This window comes from Ranitomeya imitator, chromosome 1 (genome assembly GCF_032444005.1).
Source record: "Ranitomeya imitator isolate aRanImi1 chromosome 1, aRanImi1.pri, whole genome shotgun sequence".
Taxonomy (NCBI): domain Eukaryota; kingdom Metazoa; phylum Chordata; class Amphibia; order Anura; family Dendrobatidae; genus Ranitomeya; species Ranitomeya imitator.
In genome coordinates, this window is record NC_091282.1 from 273,927,785 (window position 1) to 273,953,546 (window position 25,762).

Genomic DNA, 25,762 nt, shown 5'->3' on the forward strand with positions numbered 1-25,762 from the left:
GTAACATCGTATCTGGTGGTAACAGCAATTTTTTCCAATCGTTTCAAGATTTTCTTAGACCAGCCTTTGCAAGGACACAGAAGACAAGAAGTCTGACGCACAGCCAACGCCTAGAGAGGATGGTACAAGAGTATCTTCAAGTTAACATCAATGCCATGACTGTGGAACTGGACCCATGCTCATTTTGGGCTTCCAATCTTGAAAAATGGCCTGAGCTTGCCACTCATGCCTTAGAGATCTTGTCGTGCCCCACAGCCAGCGTTCTCTCTGAACGTGTGTTCAGCGCTGCTGGTGGTGTGCTGACAGATAAGCACACGCGGCTGTCCAGTGACAATGTAGACAGACTAATGTTCATCAAGATGAACAAATCCTGGATCCGCAAGGACTTTTCTACCCCTGTGTCATCTTGGGGAGACTAAAAGCTTGATGATTATTGAAAATCACCTCACCAACCGTTTTAAAAAACTCTGGTGAAATTGATGCCACTTAAGTGGTGTCTGTGGCCGAATTTTTTGAAAAAATGGAGACCCTTTTATTTAGTCCCCTTGCTGAGTTTTACATGATGTTGCCATCGTCAACTCCAGGTGGGTGGGGTCATCTGCAGAGTTGTTTCCTCATTCTATGGCCTGGGATTCAGAGGTCTGCTCCAAAGCTTCAGTGTCTGCTAGTCAGCAGAGTAGCCCAGCCACCCACCGCCTGTTTACCTAAGTACTATTTTTAACGGCATCTGGCCCAGGAAATCCTTTTGGGCCTAGTAGAATTTGGTGCAACTCAGCAGCGTACCCCCCCCCCATGAAGCAAGATACACCGCCTGTTTACCTACCTACAATTTTGGAATGGCATCTAGCCCAGGAAATCCTTTTGGGCCTAGTAGAATTGGGTGCTACCCAGCAGCGTACTTCACCCATGAAGCAAGCTACACCGCTTATTTACCTAACTACTATTTTGTAATGGCATCTAGCCTGGAAATCCTTTTGGGCCTAGTAGAATTTGGTGCTACTCAGCAGGGGACCCCACCCATGAAGCAAGCTACACCACCTGTTGATCTAATTACTAATTTTTAACTGCATCTAGCCCAGGAAATCGTTTTGAACCTAATAGCATTTTGTGCTACTCAGCACAGTACCCCACCCATGAAACAAGCTACACTGCCTGCTTACCTAACTACTATTTTGTAACGGCATCTAGCCCAGGAAATCCTTTTGGGCCTAGTAGAATTTGGTGCTACCCAGCAGCGTACTTCACCCATGAAGCAAGCTACACCGCTTGTTTACCTAACTACTATTTTGTAACGGCATCTAGCCTGGAAATCCTTTTGGGCCTAGTAGAATTTAGTGCTACTCAACAGCATACCCCACCCATGAAGCAAGCTACACCGCCTGTTGATCTAAGTACTAATTTTTAACTGCATCTAGCCCAGGAAATCGTTTTGTACCTAATAGCATTTTGTGCTACTTAGCACAGTACCCCACCCATGAAGCAAGCTACACTGCCTGTTTACCTAAGTACTATTTTTTAACGGCATTTGGCCCAGGAAATCCTTTTGGGCCTAGTAGCAATTTCTGCTACTCAGCAGAGTACCCCACCCATGAAGCAAACTACACCGCCTTCTTTCTTTCTCAATCTAACCCATCGGCAATGGGGTTTCCACTCTCCCTCCAGCTCTCTCCTTCTCACAGGTGGACTACCGCGTGTTTTCACACTGTGGCGAATCTTTTGTGCCCAGGCATAAGAAGTCGTCGAGGTAATGGATAATATGTGCCGCCTTATAAACGTCCATGACAACACATTCGAGGAAGCAACTAAATGCCTCAAATAGTGAGCAGGATATGGAGCACCCCATGGGCAAACAGCGATCTATGTAGTATGCTCCTTCACAGAAGCAGCTCAATGGGAGGACACTATTCGGAGGCACAGGTAGTAACCGGAACACCCCCTCAATGTCTGTTTTGGCCTTTAGGGTGCCCCTTAACAACTTCTTGACCCGCCTGATCACCTCGTCAAAGGAGGTACACTACATAGTACTGTACTTGGTTCCGCATCGATGTTGTCGTTTACTGACCTGCCCCTTGGATATGACAAATGGTGGATTAGTCTGAGTGTATTGGATTCATTTTTTGGCACAACTCCCAACGGGGGTACCACTATGTCTTCTAAGGAAAGTGTTCTGAATGGACCCGCCGCCATTCTACCTAAAGATATTTATTTTTTTATTTTTTTTGTCAAGACGTCTGGGTGTTGGTAGAGTGAGTTTAGATTTTTACTCCAGCCTTTCTTGATTTTAGAAGGGCATGAGATGCCTATATCTGTGTCTCCTCCTCCTTTTACTCCTCCACCTCTTTTCTTTTCGCATGACTATATGTAGTTGTGACTTTTCCATGTGTTTGTTGTATCTTCTGAGCAGTTTGTCAGCTTTTGGACACCTTTTAAGGTGTTTTCTATGTGTTTTCCATGTGTTTGTATGTGTTTGTGTTTGTCTACCATTGGTTTCAATGGGGTTCAAAGGTGTTCGTCGAACACCTCCCTGTTCGACGAACCAAACCCGAACACTAGGGAGGTGGCTCAACACTAGTCATTAGCAGAACGGAGAGCACGGGTAGGGTGGTAGACTGAGATCAGGGAGGAGATGAAGGGTTTTGCTTAGCCATGGAGTGCTTTGTGGGTGAGGGTAATACGTTTATACTGGATTCTGGAGTGGATGGGTAACCAGTGTAATGACTGGCACAAGGTAGAGGCATCGGTATAACGATTTGTGAGGAGTACGATCCTGGCAGCATTCAAGGCAGATTGGAGCGGGGAGAGTTTGGTAAGAGGGAGGCCAATTAGTAGAGAGTTACAATAGTCGAGACGAGAATGAATAAGTGAAACAGTAAGAGTTTTTGCAACTGTGAAAACAGTTGACTGCTTACGTAGAAACAGATTTTTTTCTTCACCTTTTTACATTTTGTGTCTTTGTAGAGATACTATAGATTTTTATAAGAACAGTCCATTGGTTATTGGATTTCATATTCTCTAATCCTGTTAAGATTCTAAGATGCTCTTCATTTTATCTTCACTCATTGAGACCAGCATTATAAAACGTCTTCAAGAATAAGTCGGATAATTTAGCAGTAGCCATAATTTGATCACTAAATCCTTAATGACCAATTAGTAGTTGTTTGTAAGTGAGGTGCACAAGGCACAATTCCGAATATACACTGAACAATGCATTTATCTGCATTACAATTGAATGTTGCTTACCGGTAAGGCTTACTGGAAGTTTCTCAAATATTACCCTTATAAAATTGCATTTCTATTGTTTTATATTCAGAACGTCATTAACATGCTGTGATTTGGAGGATGCTGTTGCTTTGCTAATGGTTAAGTCAATAATGATTAGTGGGTAGACACTATAGGCAATGTGGAGTTTCTGACCATGTATGGTGCCACAAGGCTCCATGATTTGATGGACCTAGGATATATTTTGAAGCAATGTTTATCACTGAAAAGGCAGAGTCCCTGTGCATCATGGTTGAATTCTTGTGGATCGCTCCCAGCGCCCTACTGAGTATCCCATGTAGTTGCAGAGCATTGCCTCTGCAGCAATACAAAAACTAGAGCCCCTACAAGCTCCCTTAAAAATTCTCATAACTGATTACTCATTCATATATTTCACATCTTACTCACATTTTTCTCGGATCTGACCAATTTTCAATGCCTAAGTAGGGATGATGGAGGGTGTTTGGCAACCAAAGCAAGCATTGACTGCTAACTAGTTAAATGCCGCTGTCAATCTCTATTTAACTTGTGCTTACCGGAAGCACGTCACTAAACCCTCCCATTGTTCAATGTTCAAATCACCACCCTTTCACCCAATTCAGAATAAAACAATAAAAAAAATCAAATAAACACATATTTGGTATCATCGCATTCAAGATCGCCTGATCTATCAATATAAAAAAAGAATAAGCCAGGTCATTAAACAGCGTAACGAGAAAAAAGTCAAAACGCCAGAATAACTTTTTTTGATCACCGCAACATTGCATTAAAATGCAAAAACGGGGGATCAAAATATTGTATCTGCACTTAAATGGTATCATTAAAAATGTCAGATAGGCCTGCAAAAAATAAGCCCTCACCCAAACTGAGATCATGAAAAGTAGAAATGCTACGGATATCGGAAAATAGCACCATTTTTTATTAATTTTTTTTATCAAACTTTGGAATTTTATTTCACCCCGCAAATAAAAAAGAACCTAGACATGTTTTACTGTCTATGAACTCGTAATGACCTGGAGAATCAGAATGGCAGGTTAGTTTTAGCAATTTAACCCCTTTACCCCCAAAGGTGGTTTGCACGTTATGGATCGGACCAATTTTTACAATTCTGACCACTTTATGAGGTTATAACTCTGGAAAGCTTCAACGGATCCCGGTGATTCTGTAAATGTTTACTCGTGACATATTGTACTTCATGATAGTGGTAAAATTTCTTTGATATTACCTGCGTTTAATTGTGAAAAAAATGAAATTTGGTGAAAATTTTGAAAATTTCGCAATTTTCCAACTTTGAATTTTTATGCAATTAAATCACAGAGATATGTCACACAAAATACTTAATAAGTAACATTTCCCACATGTCTACTTTACATCAGCACAATTTTGGAACCAAATTTTTTTTGTTAGGGAGTTATAAGGGTTAAAAGTTGACCAGCAATTTCTCATTTTTACAACACCATTTTATTTTAGGGACCACATCTCATTGGAAGTCATTTTGAGGGGTCTATATGATAGAAAATACCCAAGTGTGACACCATTCTAAAAACTGAACCCCTCAAGGTTCTCAAAACCACATTCAAGAAGTTTATTAACCCTTCAGGTGTTTCACAGGAATTTTTGGAATGTTTAAATAAAAATTAACATTTAAGTTTTTTCACAAAAAATTTACTTCAGCTCCAATTTGTTTTATTTTACCAAGGGTAACAGGAGAAAATGGACACCAAACGTTGTTGTACAATTTGTCCTGAGTACGCTGATACCCCATAAGTGGAGGTATAACACTGTTTGGGCGCATGACAGAGCACGGAAGCGAAGGAGCGCCATTTGACTTTTCAATGCAAAATTGACAGGAATTGAGATGGGATGCCATGTTGCGTTTGGAGAGCCACTGATGTGCCTAAACATTGAAACCCCCACAATTGACACCATTTTGGAAAGTAGACCCCCTAAGGAACTTATCTAGAGGTGTGGTGAGCACTTTGACCCACCAAGTGCTTCACAGAAGTTTATAATGCAGAACCGTAAAAATAAAAAATCATTTTTTTCACAAAAATTATCTTTTTGCCCCCAATTTTTTATTTTCCCAATGGTAAGAGAAGAAATTGGAACTAAAAAGTTGTTTTACAATTTGTCCTGAGTACGCTGATGCCCCATATGTGGGGGTAAACCACTGTTTGGGCACATGGGAGAGCTTGGAAGGGAAGGAGCGCCGTTTGACTTTTCAATGCAAAATTGACAGGAATTGAGATGGGACGCCATGTTGCATTTGGAGAGCCACTGATGTGCCTAAACATTTAAACCCCCCACAAGTGACACTATTTTGGAAAGTAGACCCCCTAAGGAACTTATCTAGATGTGTCATGAGCACTTTGACCCACCAAGAGCTTTACAGAAGTTTATAATGTAGAGCCGTAAAAATAAAACAAAAATTTTTTCCCACAAAAATTATTTTTTAGCCCCCAGTTTTCTAATTTCCCGAGGGTAACAGGAGAAATTGGACCCCAAAAGTTGTTGTGCAATTTGTCCTGAGTGCGCTGATACCCTATATGTGGGGGGGAACCACCGTTTGGGCGCATGGGAGGGCTCGGAAGGGAAGGCGCGCCATTTGGAATACAGACTTAGATGGAATGGTCTGCAGGCGTTACATTGCGTTTGCAGAGCCCCTATTGTACCTAAACAGTAGAAACCCCCCACAATTGACCCCATATTGGAAACTGGACCCCCCAAGGAACTTATCTAGATGTGTTGTGAGAACTTTGAGCCCCCAAGTGTTTCACTACAGTTTGTAATGCAGAGCCGTGAAAATAAAAAATCCTTTTTTTCCCCACAAAAATTATTTTTAGCCCCCAGTTTTGTTTTTCCCAAGGGTACACCGATACCCGATATGTTGGGGTAAACTCCTGTTTGGGCACACGGGAGAGCTCGGAAGGGAAGGAGCCCTGTTTTACTTTTTCAACGCAGAATTGGCTGGAATTGAGATCGGACGCCATGTCGCATTTGGAGAGCCCCTGATGTGCCTTGTCATGATCCCAATGGCAAGGGATCACAAAAGGACAAGCACAAAAACAAAACAATCTCTAGGGTGATGGAACCTGAGCTGACCGCGATCCTGAACCTAAACACACAACTAGCAGTAGCCGGGGAACGTGCCTACGATGATTCCTAGACGTCTCGCGCCAGCCGAAGGATTAACTTCCCCTATAAGAAGAAACACAGACCTCACTTGCCTCCAGAGAAACACCCCACAGAAATAGCAGCCCCCCACATGTAATAACGGTGAAATGAGAGGAAAGCACATACGTAGTTATGAAAATAGAATCAGCAAAAATGAGGCCCGCTAAAGCTAGATAGCAGAGGATACAAAAGTGAACTGCGCGGTCAGCGAAAAACCCTTCAAAAAACCATCCTGAAATTACTTGAACTCATGTGCCAACTCATGGAACATGAGGAGTAATTTCAGCCCACTAGAGCAGCCAGCAGCAAGGAATCACATCTCTGCAAGCTGGACTAAGACAAAAATTAAGCAAAACGTGGAACAGGAAAATCAAACTTAGCTTGTCCTGAAGATAACAGACGCAGGGAGCAGAGGTAAAAAGACACGCTGATTACATTGATAGCCGGCGAGGAAATGACAAAAAAGCCAGGTTAAATAGGAAACTCCCATAACCTGATGGAACAGGTGGACACCAGAGACTGCAGAGAACACAAGTCACCCAGTACCATCAGTAACCACCAGAGGGAGCCCAAAAACAGAACTCACAACAGTACCCCCCCCTTGAGGAGGGGTCACCGAACCCTCACGAGAACCACCAGGGCGACCAGGATGAGCCCTATGAAAAGCACGGACCAAATCGGCAGCATGAACATCAGAGGCAATCACCCAAGAATTATCCTCCTGACCATAACCCTTCCACTTGACCAAATACTGGAGTTTCCGTCTGGAAACACGAGAATCCAAGATCTTCTCCACAACATACTCCAATTCACCCTCCACCAGCACCGGAGCAGGAGGCTCAAGCGAAGGAACGACAGGTACCTCATACTTCCGCAACAACGACCGATGGAACACATTATGAATAGCAAACGATGCCGGGAGATCCAAACGAAACGACACAGGGTTAAGAATTTCCAAGATCCTATAGGGACCGATGAACCGAGGCTTGAACTTAGGAGAAGAGACCTTCATAGGAACAAAACGAGAAGACAACCACACCAAGTCCCCAACAAGAAGTCGAGGACCCACGCGGCGACGGCGATTAGCAAACTGCTGAGCCCTCTCCTGGGACAACTTCAAATTGTCCACCACATGACTCCAAATCCGATGCAACCTATCCACCACCATGTCCACTCCAGGACAATCAGAAGGCTCCACCTGACCAGAGGAAAAACGAGGATGAAACCCTGAATTACAAAAGAAAGGAGACACCAAGGTAGCAGAACTAGCCCGATTATTAAGGGCAAACTCGGCAAGCGGCAAAATGGAAACCCAGTCATCTTGATCAGCAGAAACAAAACACCTTAAATAAGTTTCTAGAGTCTGATTAGTTCGTTCCGTCTGGCCATTCGTCTGAGGATGGAATGCAGACGAAAAGGACAAATCAATGCTCATCTTAGCACAGAACGTCCGCCAAAATCTAGACACAAACTGGGATCCCCTGTCAGAAACGATGTTCTCCAGAATGCCATGCAGACGGACCACGTTTTGAAAAAACAGAGGGACCAACTCAGAGGAGGAAGGTAACTTAGGCAAGGGTACCAGATGAACCATCTTAGAAAAGCGGTCACACACAACCCATATGACGGACATTTTTTGAGAGACAGGGAGATCCAAAATAAAGTCCATGGAAATGTGCGTCCAAGGCCTCTTCGGAATAGGCAAAGGTGACAACAATCCACTGGCCCGAGAACAGCAAGGCTTAGCCCGAGCGCAAACTCCACAAGACTGCACGAAAGAACGCACATCCCTCGACAAGGAAGGCCACCAAAAAGACCTGGCCACCAAGTCTCTAGTACCAAATATTCCAGGATGACCTGCCAACACAGAAGAATGGACCTCGGAGATGACTCTACTGGTCCAATTATCCGGAACAAACAGTCTTTCCGGCGGACAACGGTCAGGTTTATCTGCCTGAAACTCCTGCAAAGCACGTCGCAAGTCTGGGGAGACAGCCAACAAAATCACCCCATCCCTAAGGATACCAGTGGGCTCAGAATTTCCAGGGGAGTCAGGCACAAAACTCCTAGAAAGAGCATCCGCCTTCACATTCTTTGAACCTGGCAGGTATGAAACCACAAAATTGAAACGGGAGAAAAACAGTGACCAACGAGCCTGTCTAGGATTCAGACGCTTGGCATACTCAAGGTACATCAGATTTTTGTGATCAGTCAAGACCACCACACGATGTCTAGCACCCTCAAGCCAATGACGCCACTCCTCAAATGCCCACTTCATGGCCAAAAGCTCCCGATTACCAACATCATAATTCCGTTCAGCGGGCGAAAATTTTCTAGAAAAGAACGCACATGGCTTCATCACTGAGCCATCGGAGCTTCTCTGTGACAAAACCGCCCCCGCTCCGATCTCGGAAGCATCGACCTCAACCTGAAAAGGAAGCGACGTATCTGGCTGACGCAACACAGGAGCAGAAGAAAACCGGCGCTTAAGTTACTGAAAGGCCTCCACAGCCGCAGGAGACCAATCAGTAACATCAGCACCCTTTTTAGTCAAATCCGTCAAAGGCTTAACAACACTAGAAAAATTAGTTATGAAGCGACGATAAAAATTAGCAAAGCCCAAGAACTTCTGTAGACTCTTAAGAGATGTAGGCTGCGTCCAGTCACAAATAGCCTGAACCTTGACGGGATCCATCTCAATAGTAGAAGGGGAAAAAATATACCCCAAAAAAGAAATCTTCTGGACTCCAAAGAGACATTTAGAACCCTTTACAAACAAAAAATTGGCCCGCAGGACCTGAAACACCTTCCTGACCTGCTGAACATGAGACTCCCAGTCATCAGAAAAAACCAAAACATCATCCAAATACACGATAATAAATTTATCCAGATATTCACGGAAAATATCGTGCATAAAAGACTGGAAGACAGAAGGAGCATTAGAAAGTCCAAAAGGCATCACCAAATACTCGAAATGGCCCTCAGGCGTATTAAATGCGGTTTTCCACTCATCACCCTGCCTTATCTGCACAAGATTATACGCACCCCGAAGATCAATCTTAGTGAACCATTTAGCCCCCTTAATGCGAGCGAACAAATCAGTCAACAATGGCAAAGGATACTGATATTTGACTGTAATCTTATTCAAAAGACGATAATCTATGCAAGGCCTCAAGGAACCATCTTTTTTGGCCACAAAAAAAAAACCTGCTCCCAAAGGGGACGAAGATGGACGGATATGTCCCTTTTCCAAGGACTCCTTAACATAATTCCGCATAGCAGTATGCTCTGGCACTGACAGATTGAACAAACGACCTTTAGGGAATTTACTGCCGGGAATCAAATCTATAGCACAATCGCAATCCCTGTGAGGAGGAAGCGAACTGAGCTTAGGCTCCTCAAAAACCTCCCGATAATCAGACAAAAATACCGGAACCTCAGAAGGAGTAGATGAAGCGATAGAAATCGGCGATGCATCATCATGAACCCCCTGACATCCCCAGCTTAACACAGACATTGTTTTCCAGTCCAGGACTGGGTTATGAGTTTGTAACCATGGCAGACCAAGCACTAAGACATCATGTAAATTATACAGTACCAGGAAGCGAATCACCTCCTGATGAACGGGAGTCATACGCATGGTCACTTGTGTCCAGTACTGAGGTTTATTCATAGCCAAAGGTGTAGAGTCAACTCCTTTCAAAGGAATAGGAACTTCCAGAGGCTCCAGACTAAACCCACAGCGATTGGCAAATGACCAATCCATAAGACTCAGGGCAGCGCCTGAATCTACATAGGCATCGACGGAAATGGATGATAATGAACAAATCAGCATCACAGACAGAATGAACTTAGACTGTAAAGTACCAATGGCAACAGACTTATCAACCTTTTTTGTGCATTCAGAGCATGCTGATATAACATGAGCTGAATCACCACAATAAAAACACAATCCATTTTTCCGCCTATAATTTTGCCGTTCACTTCTGGACTGAATTCTATCACATTGCATTATCTCAGGTGCCTGTTCAGAAGACACCGCCAAATGGTGCACAGGTTTGCGCTCCCGTAAACGCAGATCAATCTGAATAGCCATAGTCATGGACTCATTCAGACCTGTAGACGCCGGGAACCCCACCATAACATCTTTAATGGCCTCAGAAAGGCCATCTCTGAATTTTGCAGCCAGAGCGCACTCATTCCACTGAGTAAGCACCGACCACTTCCGAAATTTCTGACAATATATTTCTGCTTCATCTTGCCCCTGAGAGAGAGCCAATAAAGCTTTTTCAGCCTGAATCTCTAGGTTATGTTCCTCATAGAGCAAACCCAATGCCAGAAAAAACGCATCCACATTGAGCAACGCAGGATCCCCTGGTGCCAATGCAAATGCCCAATTCTGAGGGTCACCCCGCAGGAAAGATATAACAATCTTGACCTGCTGAGCAGGGTCTCCAGAGGAGCGAGATTTCAAGGAAAGAAACAACTTGCAATTGTTCCTAAAATTCAGAAAACTAGATCTATCTCCAGAAAAAAACTCTGGGACAGGAATTCTAGGTTCAGACATAGGCGTATGTACAACAAAATCTTGTATATTTTGAACCTTAGCAGCAAGATTATTCAGGCTGGAAGCCAAACTCTGGACGTCCATGATAAACAGCTGAGGTCAGAGCCATTCAAGGATTAAGGAGAGGAAAGAAGCAGTCAAGCTGCAATTAAGGCTAGGCAGCAAACACTGAGGAGGAGAAAAAAAAAAAAACTTCCTCAGACTACTTTTCCTCCTACTTCAGCCAAAACGATGACCAATTTTTTCAGGCCGGCTATACTGTCATGATCCCAATGGCAAGGGATCACAAAAGGACAAGCACAAAAACAAAACAAGCTCTAGGGTGATGGAACCTGAGCTGACCGCGATCCTGAACCTAAACACACAACTAGCAGTAGCCGGGGAACGTGCCTACGATGATTCCTAGACGTCTCGCGCCAGCCGAAGGATTAACTTCCCCTATAAGAAGAAACACAGACCTCACTTGCCTCAAGAGAAATACCCCACAGAAATAGCAGCCCCCCACATGTAATAACGGTGAAATGAGAGGAAAGCACATACGTAGTTATGAAAATAGAATCAGCAAAAATGAGGCCCGCTAAAGCTAGATAGCAGAGGATACAAAAGTGAACTGCGCGGTCAGCGAAAAACCCTTCAAAAAACCATCCTGAAATTACTTAAACTCATGTGCCAACTCATGGAACATGAGGAGTAATTTCAGCCCACTAGAGCAACCAGCAGCAAGGAATCACATCTCTGCAAGCTGGACTAAGACAAAAATTAAGCAAAACGTGGAACAGGAAAATCAAACTTAGCTTGTCCTGAAGATAACAGACGCAGGGAGCAGAGGTAAAAAGACACGCTGATTACATTGATAGCCGGCGAGGAAATGACAAAAAAGCCAGATTAAATAGGAAACTCCCATAACCTGATGGAACAGGTGGACACCAGAGACCGCAGAGAACACAAGTCACCTAGTACCATCAGTAACCACCAGAGGGAGCCCAAAAACAGAACTCACAACAGTGCCTAAACAGTGGAAACCCCCCAATTATAACTGAAACCCTAATCAAAACACACCCCTAACCCTAATTCCAACCCTATTCCAAACCGTAAATGTAATCCAAACCCTAACCCTAACTTTACCCCATCCCTAATTGTAGCCTTAACCCTAACTGTAGCCTTAACCCTAGCCCTAACCCTAGCCCTTACCATAACCCTAGCCCCAACCCTAGCCCTAACCCATGCCCTAACCCTAGCCCTAACCCTAACCCTAGCCCTAGCCCTAACACTAGCCCTAACCCTAACCCTAACCATAGCCCTAACCCTAGCCCTAACCCTAACCATAGCCCTAACCCTAAACCTAGCCCTAACCCTAACCCTAGCCCTAACCCTAATGGGAAAATGTAAATAAATACATTTTTTTAATTTTTTTATTTTTCCCTAACTAACGGGGTGATGAAGGGGGGTTTTATTTACTATTTAAAGCGGATTTTAGCGGATTTTTATAATTGGCAGCCGTCACACACTGAAAGACGCTTTTTATTGCAAAAAATATTTTTTGCGTTACCACATTTTAAGAGCTATAATTTTTCCATATTTGAGTCCACAGAGTCATGTGAGGTCTTGTTTTTTGCGGGACGAGTTGACGTTTTAATCGTAACATTTTCGGGCACGTGACATTTTTTTATCGATTTTTATTCCGATTTTTGTGAGGCAGAATGACCAAAAACCAGCTATTCATGAATTTCTTTTGGGGGAGGCGATTATACCGTTCCACGTTTGGTAAAATTGATAAAGCAGTTTTATTCTTCAGGTCAGTACGATTACAGCGATACCTCATTTATATATTTTTTTTATGTTTTGGCGCTTTTATACGATAACAACTATTTTATAGAAAAAAAAATTATTTTCGCATCGCTTTATTCTGTGGACTATAACTTTTTTATTTTTTTGCTGATAATGCTGTTTGGTGGCTTGTTTCTGCGGGACAAGATGTCGCTTTCAGCGGTACCATGGTTATTTATATCCGTCTTTTTGATCGCGGGTTATTCCACTTTTTGTTCGGCAGTATGATAATTAAGCGTTGTTTTTTGCCTCTTTTTTTTTTTTTTCTTACGGTGTTTACTGAAGGTTTTAACTAGTGAGCCAGTTTTATAGGTCGGGTCGTTACGGACGCAGCGATACTAAATATGTGTACTTTTATTGTTTTTGTTTTTTTATTTAGATAAAGAAATGTATTTATGGGAATAATATTTTTTTTTTCATTATTTAGGATTTTTTTTTTTTTTTTTACACATTTTTTTTAATTACTTTTTTACTTTGTCCCAGGGGGGGACATCACAGATCGGTGATCTGACAGTTTGCACGGCACTCTGTCAGATCACTGATCTGTCTCAGAGAGCTGCAGCGTTACCAAGTGCCTGCTCTGAGCAGGCACTTGGTAAGCCACCTCCCTCCCTGCAGGACCCGGATGCCGCGGCCAACTTGGAACCGGGGCCTGCAGCGAGGAAGGAGGTAGGAGACCCTCGAAGCAATGTGATCACATCGCGTTGCTCCGGGGGTCTCAGGGAAGCACGCAGGGAGCCCCCTCCCTGTGCAATGCTTCCCTGCACTGCTGGCACATCGCGATCATGTTTGATCGCGGTGTGCCGGGGGTTAATGTGCCGGGGGCGGTCCGTGACCGCTCCTGGCACATAGTGCCGGATGTCAGCTGCGATAAGCAGCTGACACCCGGCCGCGATCGGCCGCGCTACCCCCGTGAGCGCGGCCGATCGCGTTGGACGTACTATTCCATCCTTGGGAAGTAGGGCCCTGTTGTGAATTCTGTTGTTGGGCTCCCTCCTGTGGTCATGAATGGTACTTCGGCTGGTTCTGTCCATGGACTTTCTCTGGTGGGTGTTTCTGAGTTTCCTTCCTCAGGTGACGAGGTTAATTCGTTAGCTGGCTGCTCTATTTAACTCCACTTAGATCTTTGCTCCATGCCACCTGTCAATGTTCCAGTATTGGTCTAGTTCACTCCTGGATCGTTCTTGTGACCTGTCTTCCCAATAGAAGCTAAGTTCCTGTTTGTTCTTCTTTGGTTTGCTATTTTTCTGTCCAGCTTGCTATTTTTATTGCTGTCTTGCTTGCTGGAAGCTCTGGGACGCAGAGGGAGCGCCTCCGCACTGTGAGTCGGTGCGGAGGGTTTTTTTGCGCCCTCTTTGTGGTCTTTTTGTAGGTTTTTGTGCTGACCGCACAGCAACCTTTCCTATCCTCGGTCTGTTCAGTTAGTCGGGCCTCACTTTGCTAAATCTATTTCATCTCTGTGTTTGTATTTTCATCTTTACTCACAGTCATTATATGTGGGGGGCTGCCTATTCCTTTGGGGAATTTCTCTGAGGCAAGGTAGGCTTTATTTTTCTATCTTTAGGGCTAGCTAGTTCCTTAGGCTGTGCCGAGTTGCATAAGGAGCGTTAGGCGCAATCCACAGCTATTTCTAGTGTGTGTGATAGGATTAGGGATTGCGGTCAGCAGAGTTCCCACGTCCCAGAGCTCATCCTTATTATCAGTAACTATCAGGTCATTCCATGTGCTCTTGACCTCCAGGTCCATTGTTGTCCTGACCACCAGGTCATAACAGTACAGGTGGCCCAAAGTACTAATGCATCTCAATAGAGGGATAAGAGAAGTTTTGAGCCCATTTTTTTTTCTTTGCACTGTGTTTTGTCTCTCTTTTCCCCTTTACCTCTGGGTGGTTCAGGACACAGGTGTAAACATGGACATTCAAGGTCTGTCCTCTTGGATGGATAATCTCACTACAAGGGTACAAAACATTCAAGATTTTGTGGTTCAGAATCCGATGTTAGAGCCTAGGATTCCTATTCCTGATTTGTTTTTTGGTGATAGATCTAAGTTCTTGAATTTCAAAAATAATTGTAAATTGTTTCTTGCCTTAAAACCTTGCTCCTCAGGTGACCCTGTTCAACAAGTAAGGATCATTATTTCTTTGTTACGTGGTGACCCTCAAGACTGGGCATTTTCCCTTGCACGAGGAGATCCGGCATTGCGTGATGTTGATGCGTTTTTCCTGGCACTTGGATTGCTTTATGACGGACCTAATTCAGTGGATCAGGCAGAGAAAATCTTGCTGGCTCTGTGTCAGGGTCAGGATGAAGCGGAGATATATTGTCAGAAGTTTAGAAAGTGGTCTATGCTCACTCAGTGGAATGAATGTGCCCTGGCAGCAATCTTCAGAAAGGGTCTCTCTGAAGCCCTTAAGGATGTCATGGTGGGATTTCCCATGCCTGCTGGTCTGAATGAGTCTGTCTTTGGCCATTCAGATCGATCGACGCTTGCGTGAGCGTAGAGCTGTGCACCATTTGGCGGTACTATCTGAGCATGGGCCAGAGCCTATGCAATGTGATAGGACTTTGACCAGAGCTGAACGGCAAGAACACAGACATCGGAATGGGCTATGTTTTTACTGTAGTGATTCCACTCATGCTATCTCCGATTGTCCTAAGCGCACTAAGCGGTTCGCTAGGTCTGCCACCATTGGTACGGTACAGTCTAAATTTCTTTTGTCCGTTACTCTGATTTGCTCTTTGTCGTCCTATTCTGTTTTGGCATTTGTGGATTCAGGCGCTGCCCTGAATTTGATGGACTTGGAGTTTGCCAGGCGCTGTGGTTTTTTCTTGGAGCCCTTGCAGTATCCTATTCCATTGAGAGGAATTGATGCTACGCCTTTGGCCAAGAATAAGCCTCAGTACTGGACCCAATTGACCATGTGCATGGCTCCCGCACATCAGGAGGATATCCGCTTTCTGGTGTTGCATAATCTGCATGATGTGGTCGTTTTGGGGTTGCCATGGCTACAGGTTCATAATCCAGTATTGGACTGGAAATCAATGTCTGTGTCCAGCTGGGGTTGCCAGGGGGTACATGGTGATGTTCCATTTTTGTCTATTTCGTCTTCCCCTCCTTCTGAAGTTCCAGAGTTTTTGTCGGATTATCGGGATGTATTTGATGAGCCCAAAGCCAGTGCCCTACCTCCTCATAGGGATTGCGATTGTGCAATTAATTTGATTCCTGGTAGTAAGTTTCCTAAGGGTTGATTGTTCAATTTATCTGTGCCAGAACACGCCGCTATGCGGAGTTATATAAAGGAATCATTGGAGAAAGGCCATATTCGCCCGTCGTCATCACCGTTAGGAGCAGGGTTCTTTTTTGTGGCCAAGAGGGATGGTTCTTTGAGACCTTGTATTGATTACTGCCTTCTTAATAAAATTACAGTCAAATTTCAGTATCCTTTGCCGTTGTTGTCTGATTTGTTTGCTCGTATTAAAGGGGCTAGTTGGTTCACCAAGATACATCTTCGAGGGGCGTATAATCTTGTGCGTATTAAACAAGGCGATGAATGGAAAACAGCATTTAATACGCCCGAGGGCCATTTTGAGTACCTGGTTATGCCATTCGGGCTTTCTAATGCTCCATCAGTATTTCAGTCCTTTATACATGACATCTTCCGAGAGTACCTGGATAAATTCCTGATTGTGTATTTGGATGATATTTTGGTCTTTTCGGATGATTGGGAGTCTCATGTGAAACAGGTCAGAATGGTGTTCCAGGTCCTTCGTGTGAATTCCTTGTTTGTGAAGGGGTCAAAGTGTCTCTTTGGAGTTCAGAAGGTTTCATTTTTGGGGTTAATTTTTTCCCCTTCTACTATTGAGATGGACCCTGTTAAAGTCCAGGCCATTTACAATTGGACTCAGCCGACATCTGTGAAGAGCCTGCAAAAGTTCCTGGGCTTTGCTAATTTTTATCGGCGCTTCATCGCTAATTTTTCTAGTGTTGCTAAACCGTTGACTGATTTGACCAAGAAGGGTGCTGATGTGGTAAATTGGTCTTCTGCAGCTGTGGAGGCTTTTCAGGAGTTGAAGCGTCGTTTTTCTTCTGCCCCTGTGTTGTGCCAGCTAGATGTTTCACTCCCGTTTCAGTTTGAGGTTGATGCTTCTGAGATTGGAGCAGGGGCTGTTTTGTCGCAAAGAAGTTCTGATGGCTCGGTGATGAAGCCATGTGCTTTCTTTTCTAGAAAGTTTTCGCCTGCTGAGCGTAATTATGATGTTGGTAATCGTGAGTTGTTGGCCATGAAGTGGGCATTCGAGGAGTGGCGTCATTGGCTTGAAGGAGCCAAGCATCGCGTGGTGGTTTTGACAGATCACAAGAATTTGACTTATCTTGAGTCTGCCAAACGGTTGAATCCGAGACAGGCTCGATGGTCGTTATTTTTCTCCCATTTTGATTTTGTGGTTTCGTACCTTCCGGGCTCTAAGAATGTGAAGGCTGATGCCCTGTCAAGGAGTTTTGTGCCTGACTCTCTGGGTCTTCCTGAGCCGGCGGGTATTCTCAAAGAGGGGGTAATTTTGTCTGACATCTCCCCTGATTTGCGGCGGGTGCTGCAAAAATTTCAGGCTGATAGACCTGACCGTTGCCCAGCGGAGAAACTGTTTGTCCCTGATAGATGGACTAGTAGAGTTATCTCTGAGATTCATTGTTCAGTGTTGGCTGGACATCCTGGAATCTGGTACCAGAGATTTGGTGGCTAGATCCTTTTGGTGGCCGTCTTTGTCACGGGATGTGCGTTCTTTTGTGCAGTCCTGTGGGACTTGTGCTCGGGCTAAGCCCTGCTGTTCTCGTGCCAGTGGGTTGCTTTTGCCCTTGCCGGTCCTGAAGAGGCCCTGGACGCATATTTCTATGGATTTTATTTCGGATCTCCCCATCTCTCAAAAGATGTCGGTCATTTGGGTGGTTTGTGATCGCTTTTCTAAAATGGTCCATTTGGTACCTTTGTCTAAATTGCCTTCCTCCTCTGATTTGGTGCCATTATTTTTCCAGCATGTGGTTCGTTTACATGGTATCCCGGAGAACATCGTTTCTGACAGAGGTTCCCAGTTTGTTTCGAGGTTTTGGCGATCCTTTTGTGCTAGGATGGGTATTTATTTGTCTTTTTCCTCGGCTTTCCATCCTCAGACAAATGGCCAAACCGAACGAACTAATCAGACTTTGGAAACATATCTGAGATGCTTTGTTTCTGCTGATCAGGATGATTGGGTGCCCTTTTTGCCGTTGGCTGAGTTCGCCCTTAATAATCGGGCCAGCTCGGCTACTTTGGTTTCGCCGTTTTTCTGCAATTCTGGTTTCCATCCTCGTTTCTCTTCAGGGCAGGTTGAGTCTTCGGACTGTCCTGGTGTAGATACTGTGGTGGATAGGTTGCAGCAGATTTGGACTCATGTGGTGGACAATTTGACATTGTCCCAGGAGAAGGCTCAACGTTTCGCTAACCGCCGGCGCTGTGTGGGTCCCCGACTTCGCATTGGGGATTTGGTTTGGTTGTCGTCTCGTTATGTTCCTATGAAGGTTTCCTCTCCTAAGTTTAAGCCTCGTTTCATTGGTCCGTATAAGATTTCTGAGGTTATCAATCCTGTGTCATTTCGTTTGGCCCTTCCTGCTTCTTTTGCCATCCATAATGTGTTCCATAGGTCGTTATTGCGGAGATACGTGGCGCCTGTGGTTCCATCCGTTGATCCTCCTGCCCCGGTATTGGTTGAGGGGGAGTTGGAGTATGTGGTGGAGAAGATTTTGGATTCTCGTATTTCGAGACGGAAACTCCAGTACCTGGTCAAGTGGAAGGGTTATGGTCAGGAAGATAATTCCTGGGTTTTTGCCTCTGATGTTCATGCTGCCGATCTTGTTCGTGCCTTTCATTTGGCTCATCCTGGTCGCCCTGGGGGCTCTGGTGAGGGTTCGGTGACCCCTCCTCAAGGGGTGGGTACTGTTGTGAATTCTGTTGTCGGGCTCCCTCCTGTGGTCATGAATGGTACTTCGGCTGGTTCTGTCCATGGACTTTCTCTGGTGGGTGTTTCTGAGTTTCCTTCCTCAGGTGACGAGGTTAATTCGTTAGCTGGCTGCTCTATTTAACTCCACTTAGATCTTTGCTCCATGCCACCTGTGAATGTTCCAGTATTGGTCTAGTTCACTCCTGGATCGTTCTTGTGACCTGTCTTCCCAATAGAAGCTAAGTTCCTGTTTGTTTTTCTTTGGTTCGCTATTTTTCTGTCCAGCTTGCCATTTTTATTGCTGTCTTGCTTGCTGGAAGCTCTGGGACGCCGAGGGAGAGCCTCCGCACCGTGAGTCGGTGCGGAGGGTCTTTTTGCGCCCTCTGCGTGGTCTTTTGGTAGGTTTTTGTGCTGATCGCACAGCAACCTTTCCTATCCTCAGTCTGTTCAGTTAGTCGGGCCTCACTTTGCTAAATCTATTTCATCTCTGTGTTTGTATTTTCATCTTTACTCACAGTCATTATATGTGGGGGGCTGCCTATTCCTTTGGGGAATTTCTCTGAGGCAAGGTAGGCATTATTTTTCTATCTTTAGGGCTAGCTAGTTCCTTAGGCTGTGCCGAGTTGCATAGGGAGCGTTAGGCGCAATCCACAGCTATTTCTAGTGTGTGTGATAGGATTAGGGATTGCGGTCAGCAGAGTTCCCACGTCCCAGAGCTCATCCTTATTATCAGTAATGAAGTTTACTTTTCATTTGTGTACCTGCGTACCAATGTAGCATTCTTAGTTACAGCTTTTTGTTGGGTTGGAGTTTAGAATATTGTGTAAACTAAAAAAAGATTAAGAATTATACTTACAAAGGTTGAAAAAAGACTGAGGTTGAACGGGTGGACCTTTCTCCACCAAATATATACAAACTAGATGGTGGCCCGATTCTAACGCATCGGGTATTCTAGAATATGTATGTATGTATGTACATCACACTTAGCACAGCCACGTAGTATATAGCACAGCCATGTAGTATATAGCACAGCCACGTAGTATATAGGACAGCCACATAGTATAAAGCAGCCACATATTATATAGCAGCCACATAGTATATAGCACAGCCCACGTAACACAGACGGCCACGTAGTATATAGCACAGCCATGTAGTATATAGCAGCCACGTAGTATATAACACAGCCCACATAATATATAGCACAGCCCACGTAATATATAGCACATCCCATGCAGTATATAACGCAGGCCACGTAGTATATAACACAGCCCACGCAGTATATAACACTGCCCACATAGTATATAGCAGCCAGGCAGTATATAACACAGCCCAAGTAATATATGACACAGCCCACAAAATATATAGCACAGCCCACGTAGTATATAACAGCCACGTAGTATATAACACAGGCCACGCAGTATATAACACAGCCCACACAGTGTATAACACAGCCCACGCAGTATATATCAGCCCACATAGTATATAGCAGTCTGGGCACCATATCCCTGTTAAAAAAATATATAAATAAAAAATAGTTATATACTCAACCTCCGGCGTCCACCAAAGCTGTCCCGATGCGCGTGATGCTGCTGCCAGCTTCCGTTCCCCGTGATGCATTGTGAAATTACCCAAATGACTTAGCTGTCTTATCTCCTTGTTAAATGTATGTACCGCCAAGTCATCTGGGTAATTTCGCAATGCATCACTGGGAACGGAAGCTGGCAGCAGCATCGCGCACATCGGTGGACGGCGTAAAGTGAGAATAGCAAAATTTGTTTTTTTTTTAATTCTTTTTAACATTATATCTTTTTACTATTGATGCTGCATAGGTAGCATCAATTGTAAAAAGTTGGTCCGGGATGGGGCGACACACTGGCACTGACTGGAGGGGAGTAATAGGGGGCACTGACATGAGGAGATTAAGGAGGGGCCAATTCGCGGCCGGACTAAGCCTGTCGCTGATTGGTCGCGCCCAGCCGGCTACGACCAATCAGCGATGCTGGATTTCCGTTACGGAAGTTAGTTACAGACAGACAAACAGACGGAAGTACCCCTTAGACAATTATATATATAGATGTTTTACTTTTGGCATACATAGTTTTCTAGTCCATTTAAGCAACCATAGACTAAACTAAAATACTGCTGGTTGGTGCTGCAGTTTACTTTCCATTGCATTCTTGGCTTTAGCTTTTGTTTATGAAGGTGGTAACCTATTGTTTAAAATTTAATGTAAAACTTTTAACAAATTATATGTTTGTTTTAATTTTTGCATATCTGTTTCATTAGTTCAGTTTGCCAACATTACACCCCACAGCTATACTGTGGCCTGTTGTCGTATTTGGAAGCTGTGTACCTTCTTGGCTTTTGTGTTTACACCGTTCTCTTTGGCGAAAAGGGAGTCAAATTTGCATAGCAAAAATCTAAAAAGAAATCTAAACTATGAATGTCTCTTTTGGCACATTAAGTTTGCAAACTAGAGATACATGAACGTCAAACAGCAATACTACTGGCGTGCTGCTGTATGAGCAATTTTGGTCATCACGTGTGCAATTTTGGTCATCATCCTACCTAGCATTTCCGGTTGATTCCCTATTTTTGCAGAGTTTTTAAACATTTTTTTGTAAAAATGTATAATTGTGTCTACAATGTATGCTGCACAATAAAGTGCACTAGCAGCAATAATGGCAGTGTAAAAAAAAAAAACATACCGCAGCTAAAAATATGTGAGCCACCAGCAGCGGCTCACAACATGGGTCTAAACATGAGGTGCTATATACTGCATATATAAGATGAGTGAATCAATTCGATATGAATTGAATTTTTGGTGACATTTAGCAAATTTGCTTGTTTTGGCAAATATGAAAAATTGCAATTCGCGTCACCAAAAAAAAAAGGAAAGTCACCGTTTTACATATTGCAGAAGATTGCTTTAAGCAGAGAAGGCTCAAATGACTTCAGGCGCGACCATGCGGGCTCCCTGATAGTGCATTGCATCTATCACATCACTTGATATAACGATGATACTCAGGAGGGATTATCATAGCCTTTATAAAATGATCATCAAGGAACAGGGAATGCAGCAGCCATTTTAGGATGATTCAGAATAGTGAAAAGAAGTTAGAGCTCACAGCTCAGCAATAGAAATAGGGAGAGAAAGCCATAAAATATTGGACAAATATTCCAGACAAACTGCAAAATTGCAGAAGATTAGTGTAGTTTGCAACTAATAGATTCAATTGATGGGGGAGATAGGAGAGGCATCAACAGCAGTTCCAGACCAACAATGATTGACCAGTGGTATAGTTTAGCTTGCCTGGCAGCTTGAATTAAACATTTTTGTTTAATTCTTCATATATTAGAAAGGAGCAAGCTATCACATTTATTTCTCAAAAGAAAAAAAATCTGAACTTAGCATCAGTCGATTTGATCAGATGAAGGAGAAAATATTCTGCAATCTCTCCACTTCACATTGAGCTTGAAAGTGCACTGCACCATAGACATATGGAGCAGCAAGAATGGACAGGGACACTATCGATCGCTGCACAGTGATTGAACATTTTAAGTGTAGTAGTACACCAATGTGACAAGGATAGCGAGCGAGTATACTCTCTGCTCGGTTGGTCTCCGAGTATTTCGGCGTTCTCGGGAATTTAGTATATGTCGATGCAGCTGCCTGATTTGTGGCTGTTAGACAGCTTGAATATATGCGGGGATTGCCTAACAAACAGGCAGCCCCCACATGTATTCAAGCTGTCTAAGGCTACGTTCACATTAGCGTTCTGCCGGGCTACATCGGGCGCAGCCGCGGCGACGCATGCGCCATGCGCCCCTATATTAAACATGGGGGCGCATGGACATGCGTTTGCATGCATTTTGCGATGCATGCGTCTTTTTTGCCGCAAGCGTGGGGCGCAGAGGATGCAGCAAGATGCATTTTTTTTTGCATCCAAAATCCGGCAAAAAAAGAACGCATGCATCGCAAAACTATGCGTTTTGGCATGCGTTCTTGTTTGCGCTGTGCGTTGCGTCGCCGACGCAGCAGCGCACAACGCAAATGTGAACGTAGCCTAACAGCCGCAAATCATGGAGCCACGACATAAACTAAATCCCCAAGCACGCCAAAATGCTCGGAGACCACCCGAGCATGCTCAGGAAAACCCGAGCAGTGAGTATACTCGCTCATCACTACTCCCTACTCTTCTTCTGCATCCTGTTCAATGAATATGAACCAATACCCAACAGTAACAGGGAACAGTGATCCATCTATTCCCTACCCTCAGCCTATTCATTCTTGTAAAGTTAGGTGCTCCCAAGCTTTTTTAAAGCTTTTGAGCATGGGTAAGAAAAGCCATGTGCTTTATCTTATCCTAAATCACCCACCAATAACTGCAACTGGGCATTGGTGTTAGTTGCAGTACCTTGAACATTCTGGCTGCATTATATTTTGGCAAACTAACTTATGCTCCCTGTTTCTCACATGTCCAGAATTTAATAATGCAAAATTTATTGAAGAAACATACCCTAATGAAGAAGGTGGTGGCCATGGCTAGGAAAGTGTCTGGTCAGTCCAACCATTCTTACGTGTTGAAGCATGCCCTTCAGGCAGAGCAATAACAGAACAGACTGCTTGAGTGCCACTTCACTTGCAACATTGAAAAGCGATGGAAATAATCACTGTCGCATATGCTAAAGCATCTGTACAAGCTATGAAAAGCAGCAACTGACTATTTCATGCAGCACGCGAAATAGAGCATTGGTAACCTTTACACTTTTCATCAGATCTTTATATAGGAAAAGGATGAGCCGCAGGTTGATGCGGAGGGAACAATGTGGACAGTCACTGTGAAATTGATAACAACGACTTTGGTCATAATGACCAACCATTGCAGTGGGTCGCAGAAAATGAATCTATTTGGGCCCTTGGTACTGCTAGTGATCATGTCAAACTGTATGCACAGTTGCTTGTGAGATGACAGGGGCATCACTAGCATCAAGCTAAGAGATAACTATTGAATAGCATTGCTTTTAGACCCTTTCTATAAAAGCAAAATGGAAAAAAAGTTTTTCCAGCTCTGATAGATAGTTAAAATTTAGGAAAAAGCTGTATAGCAAAAAGCGCAAGATGGTATTATCTTAATATATACTTACCTTGTAATGTCTTCAAATCCTGTTCCATCCAGATGTGTCCAGATCTCAGAATTCCAAGCAGCAGAAGTTCACCGACCTCCTTATTGGGACACCCAAGTGATGGGTGTCTCAATATGAAAACTGCTGGTGGTACCAGGCTCTTGTGCGGTACCAGCAGCGGAACACCGTTGCACCACACACACACACAAACACACACTGCATATTACATACGCACCACACGCACACACACATTGTATGCGCGGTACGCACCACACACACACACACACTGTATATGTCATACGAAGCCTCTTGCGCTGTACCACTAGCAGAACACTGTCGTGAACACGCCGCCACCGGGATCAGCCGAATGATTCACCGATCGCCGCCATCTTTGTACAGGAGGAGAGCACGCGCAGTTTTAATGTGACAGCTGCTATCTGTCTGCACAATGATGACAACAGTCTGATTTACTGCGCCTGCGCGAATCATTTGGCTGATCCCGGCTGCAAATGCACGATGTGTCTACAGGCAGAGGAAGCTGGTCACATTGAAGGGGTTTTCCCAGGAACGAAAGTTCATTTTAAAAATTGTATGTGTCTGACCGTTTACGGAGCATACCACATCTCCTGGGCAGGGGAGGAAGCAAAAGACAATACTGACATTACAGCAGGGGATCACAGAGGATTTCGTTTGTCAGGTAAAATATTTCACTGACTGTTTTTAAACAATATTTTACCTCACAAAATTCTCAACACTGCAAAGCCTGCCCCCATTAATTACCTCCCTCCCGATGCGATAGCATTGGGCCTCCATCTAGTCTGATAATAAAAGACAATAAAGGGCAGGGAATCGCTCACCTGTTAAAGTTTTTCATCAAACAACAAGGATCATGCTTAAATTTGTCAGATGCTGCAGTCCCATGGGTTAAAAATATGCTGACATGCCAGAAGTGAACAATGGGTGGATTGTCTGATGTTCACCCCAAAGAATGGTCCAGGTTACAAAGTAGAATTGATGCAGTATTATTACCAATGCGTTTTGAAGTTTACAGACTTCATCAGGATTTAGCCACAAATAAAGCCTTTTTATGTGGTTAATCCTGATGAAGACATCTGTAGACTTCAAAACGTGTTGATAATAAAACCGCATCAATTCTACTTGGTAGCCTATTGTTTCTCTACCTGATGCTCGGAACCCTTCCCTACACTGGGTAAATGAATAAATTGTTAAACATTTCCCAAACAGCAAACCTGATGCCGCCAAAATACGAACAATACTTGGACAGCTTGTTAGAAAAAAAGACGCCATTGCTTCTTCATTTCCCAAACCGCAAACCTACTGGATTAAAAAATAGTGATAACTCTTGCATGGCATAATAAAAAAAATGGCTTTGTCTCTTACAAAATAGTAAACTATTGCAACTTCCAAAAGATCAATTTTTGGAAGTCTTGTTAAAAAGCACAGATAATCTTTGGACCACCACTTGCCAAAAAAACTTCTTATTCTTCCATGTTCACTGTCTGCGTATAAACATGAACACCAGCACAACTGTCATCTGTCCATTAAAAAAAAATTTTTGAACCATTTTTACATTAAAAAACCATAAAAACTTCCTAATATCAATATTGCATGCCCAAGTGAAATACCAACTCTACGTATGCAAATTCAATACTTGCTCAGCTTCACACTGCCTTGGAAAGTATATATACACTTTATATTAAACATGTTGTATTAACGCTAGATAGATGCGTGTTCAGTTGCAAGACGCTATGAAGCTGAGTAAGTATGGAAATTGCATACTTAGCGTTGGTGCTTTACTTGAGCATGCAATATTCTCTGT

General features: G+C 43.8%; 1 protein-coding gene across 1 annotated transcript in view; it reads left to right on the plus strand.

The window, feature by feature from the left end:
• Nucleotides 1-25,762, plus strand: part of ADGRD1 (adhesion G protein-coupled receptor D1) — a 1,443,566-nt gene that overhangs the window by 647,618 nt on the left and 770,186 nt on the right. The window lies entirely within an intron of this gene.